The sequence below is a fragment of the Folsomia candida genome, unplaced genomic scaffold, assembly GCF_002217175.1.
Source record: "Folsomia candida strain VU population unplaced genomic scaffold, ASM221717v1 Fcan01_Sc027, whole genome shotgun sequence".
NCBI classification, from domain to species: domain Eukaryota; kingdom Metazoa; phylum Arthropoda; class Collembola; order Entomobryomorpha; family Isotomidae; genus Folsomia; species Folsomia candida.
In genome coordinates this window covers 1,409,315-1,414,465 of record NW_019091219.1, presented here as the reverse complement: position 1 = coordinate 1,414,465, position 5,151 = coordinate 1,409,315, and positions in this window count along the sequence as shown.

The window sequence follows — 5,151 nt, the reverse complement described above, 5'->3', positions numbered from 1 at the left end:
TACGATTTTTTTGACGCCCACAGGAATTTTTCGCCAAGGACAGGTTGAAGGCCTAAAATCGCCACCGCGGCGAAAATTCGAAAACTGAAATACACATTTGCAAATTTACAGTCCCGACATGCAAGTGCGGATTATGTCGATATAAAAATTATGTCATCGTAGCATTAAGTTTGTTACATACTGTAATTATCATTGCCCCCGAGCTTCAAAAAACGAAAACATTTCTGCGAAATCTGCAATCGTTTCTCCGGTAGCGACGCCTAAACCACAGGGGTAGAATATCCTTGTCGGACGTCCCAATAACAAGAACGATAGAGCCTATCCAAACTAATTTATAGCTTTGTGCTTGATGTCATCCCAAGCAACTTTCTCTATGACATAAAGCACATGATTTTTTTCTAGAATTCGCATGTTGAGAAACGATGTGAGACTGAATCAAATCATCAGGAATCAGATCATTCTCAATGCATAACTTTGAAAATTTTCGACGAGAAACGACACGAGGTCCCTTTTTCGCTTTCGTGTAAAAAATATTTGTACCCAAATTTCTTTTCCGATTTAATTTGAATGTTTCAAACACCTGAAGTTTTTGTCATTCTTTTTTGGCCCTTTTTCGTTTTTACAAAGGAGGAGATCTGCTATCCTCAGATTCACTTGAGTTAGATGGATTATGATTTAGATTCCAAACGTTGTCCAGGGATTTGTATGAAATTAAAAAGTTTGACTCAGACTATCATTCACTTTATACTTTTCAAAGTTAACTTAATTTTACTTTAATTTAATTTTATTTATTTACCATATTTAATTAACGTAATTTTACTCTAAAAACGTAGTTGTTTGGGGTGAATTCTACGTTTATTTGACAGAAATCGGTCGACAAATGCCAAAGACATCGACAAGCGAAGTCGACCATCTCCTTCCGCATTTTTCCGAAGGAAAATTGTGAGGAAGTTTTAATTATCCGGATCTAATGTTGCTCATTCTGCAACATATCATGAACTTAATTCCGTTGGAATTAGGTCAATATCTAAATTAGCGGGACTGCCAAGCACAATAAAATTGCAGCTCCCCAAAAAGTTTTCGCGTACGTTTTTCGAAAAATCGACGCTCTGACAAGCTGCGAAAACCCTCTGACCCAAACTAAAAGTGAAAAAGTTGCTAAAATATGTCAGCTGCATGATAGTTCGCTCATCCAGGACAAACGTCAAAAAGAGGGCCAAAGTTCACGCAAAAACAAACTTCACCACGAAAATCTCTGGGAAAACGACCCAGTATGCAGCCGAGTTAAAACAAAACCTAGGGATTTCAACCATTTCTAATTCTCAGATACCTGTGACATGTCCTGATGCCACTCCTTTAGATTTTTAATGGTTTAGACTACTAAAACCATAGACCATACTTCATCTCAGACGAGCTCCAGTTTTTCCTGGTATTTCGGAAAAATATTCAAGAGGAGATGAAAAAGATTGCTCTCCAAAATATAGGAAAACTAATAAATTCGTGAAAACGGCGATATAGGCTGGCTAGCCAAATGTCTGAGGAACGCAATGAATAGACGAAACAAATTCATCGACGCCGACTGTTTTAACGTCAATTTTAAATCCTGTGCAGATATGTTCTAGAAAAGAGGACCGTGAAAAAGAATTTACGGTATTATGTAAAAAGTTTTTAAGCCGAGGATATCCCATTACAGTGATAAACGAATGTATAGAAATGGTCAGAATAAAAGACAGGCATGAAGTTTTACAACCATAAACAAAACTTGTGTTACATTCTCTTCAGAATAACTACCCAGAAGTAATATGTAAAAACCAAAACTATAAAATCACAGAAAAAAGACATACAGAGAAGACATTTCTAGTTATGCTATTTTACAATAATATGTATCAGTTTAAACATACTCTTATACTATATATTAGGACAGAGATAGAGCAAGATATGAGCACAAATAACCGTGATATTATTGACTGCCTAAACTTTGTAATCACTTATAAGCAAACTAATTCCTTAGAACAGTATTGTATGAAAAAGTAAAATGTTGTTTCAGTCTTGTACAAAACCACGAAGGAAATACATACATCCTTTTAAATTGTACACATAAATGAGACTCAATATTACCACAGTGAATAATATAAATTTATATAGCGATTTATTTCTATTCTTGATGGCTGCATATAATTTTACTCTAATGTTATTCAATTTTAATTTTAGTTTTAACGATTTTGTAATATTTTTTTTATTGAAAAAGGTCTGATGAAGCATTAAACAATTGCGAAACCGGTCACAACTGGTGACTAAATATATCCAACTTGGGTTGAAAGTGTTTTTCTTTTGATAAATGTTGAACTCTCACTGATTCAAGTTGTGGGGCAAGTTGCCAAATATTGGTATTCCAACCAAAAATTAAATTCTTCTAATAATTTGTATCCTCTTTTATAAAAAAGGGTATGTGTTACGCTGATCATTTTGGGCTAAATTTGTCCACAAGTATTTGGTTTGGATACAGTCATTTACAATTTTTTACGACTATGTACACTCCGGGTGTTGATTTGATGTAACGGATACGGTCTCACAATATGTCAAAATTCTGTAACAACACTCTCCCCTCTTCTACCTAAAAAATTTAGCAAATTCCATCGGTAGTCCAACGGCCCAATCCATGTCTAAGTTACGTATGAACCAGAGGTCGACGCCGCCGATCTCACGCCGCCGCGCCGCCATACGCAGATGCATTTTACGCGCCGCCGCCGCCGAAAAACTTGAATTCCTATTCCTTTAACATTGCGACACCGCGCCGCGCCGACGACGCCGCCGAAAAATCACCAAAAACTGGGGCCGCCGCCGCCGAAAATTTGTCAGCGTCGACCTCTGGTATGAACTATTTGATTTTATGATTTTAGCGTTTTAGTATATTATGAATGTTGCAAAAGCGAATTATACACAGGTTGACTAACGCAACTGATTACGAAACAAACTAAAGTTGAGCAAAATCGGTTCAGTAATTTTCGACACATTGTTATGTAATTGTTAGGTATGTATGTATGTATGCTACGATCACTTATAAACATCTTATAGATATTCATGGTGTTAGTACATGTGTATACATGTGTGCTTACCGGTAAATGTTTGCGTGGAGTCAAGTACAAGTGCGAACTCGTACTGGATATCACAAGTGCACACCCGTTTCCTGATAATGGGCATGATTAGTTCTGTAATTCCACCCGCCGCGGTCGCATCAGCCCCATTAATTTCTAACATATGATAGTTATCGGGGGAATTGGCAGTCTTGAAAAAATTGTTGTATACCCGATAGATGCTCGGCGTTAATATGCCAATGAGTAAAATTTTCCGCTTTTCTAAAGTGTCCAACAGCAGCTTCTTCGAAACAGGGCCTTGTTCACAGGGGTCATTGGTTGGGTTACCGTCTGGTGAAGGGAACTTGTATTCAAGCCCTCGGATAGGATTATCGTCTTCAGCATACTTCCACAAGTTGTTAGAGATAAAGACGATGACATTCGTGTCCGAACTCCAGTTGATATTTGAGTCGAGTGCGGTAAAGTAGACAGCGTTCAAGGTGGAGTCCCACCCATCGGTATCCTTCTCGGGCAGGACATTTTTGGGGACACCTTTATTGTCCGCAAATCCAGCCGAACTTGTTCTATATCAATAGCAATAAAACGATGAGCTATTCGGGTCCTTCCAGTCGGAAAATCCCGTTAGGCCAATCTCAATCCTTTTACTAAAGGGATCAGGGAACATGTGGACCTTCAGAGGGTAGTAAGGACTGCTCAGTTCCGTAAGGGAATAGTAAAATGGGGATCTGATCTTCAAAGCTAGATCAAATGACGTTAAGAATTTTGAAATTGCTGGTTATTTTTAATTTTTATAAAGAGTAAGAATTACAAGGCAAAAAGGCATGTGTTGCGTCCTGACACTCGCTAAAGCTAAGGGATTGGCAATTATCGTAAATAATTGCACTATCTAGCGCAACATTAACACTTACTAATTATAACGAAATTTACTCAACTGTCACTATTAAACCCAAGAGGAATGTTGTGAATAGTACGATATATGTATTTTACCTAGTACTCTCTCAATTGCTGTTACAATTCCCAAGTAAATTTAGCGGGCAAAACAATTTTTTAGAACGTTGTAATATTTTTTATTGAAATCTCCGTGCTAGTGTCCATCGGAAACAGTGTTTCAAAAAATTTTGTCTCCCAAGGTGCCAAAAAGATAGATCAGCAAACATGGCGTGTTGCAATTTTTAAACAACATTTTTATAAACCAAAAAATCCGACATTTTTAAATTGCTCAATAAAAATCGGAATTGATTGCAAGGTGGCCGACCGTACCATAAAATGGTGCAGTGACGGCAGCGTCGACGACCGCAAAAAAATTGGAAAGAGACGATCAGAAAGATCAGTAAAATTCATCAAGACACAAAAAAAATGAATCGTCCGAATCCATGCCGACCCCTAAGAAAATTTCCCTCACAAATGAACGGATGAAGCAAAAGTAACTTTCGAGCCCTTAAACTAAACCTTGGGCTTACGGCTACAAGACATAAGAAGAAACACTTCCTAGCTACTCGCCAAGTAAAAATAGACCCATCAGAACCCTAACGTTGATCTTGCGGTACGCGCTTGTAAAATAAAAGCGGATATTTTTAACAGATGATCCCAACTTTATGGGTGAGACCAAAATATGTAAAATAGAAAAAATAGCATTTCTACACCCCACCAGTCTAGACTATTTGCAAAAATTTCAAAAATGTTCATCTCACCCACAATATCTCTTTTACGATTTTTTGATCGGGCATAAGTTGAATTTCGCCGAAAAAGTGATTTATTCTCCTCTGGGGGTGAAATTTCCTGTCAAAAATTATTTGTTCAAGTTCTCGAGCGAATTGTGGAACCTATGAACCACTACCTATTCAAAAATGGCGACGTCACATTCAAACATGGCTCAGGTCCTGTTCATGAGGCCAAGATAGTAATTGAGTGGTTGAAATATAAATTCCTTACTCCATTTCGGATCAAGAAAAAAATTCATTGTCGCCGAACCTCAACCTGCTGGAGTATGACATATTTTTCAAACTTTTGCGGTTCTAAACCCCACACAAGTTTAGAATCAATTAAAAATTCAACT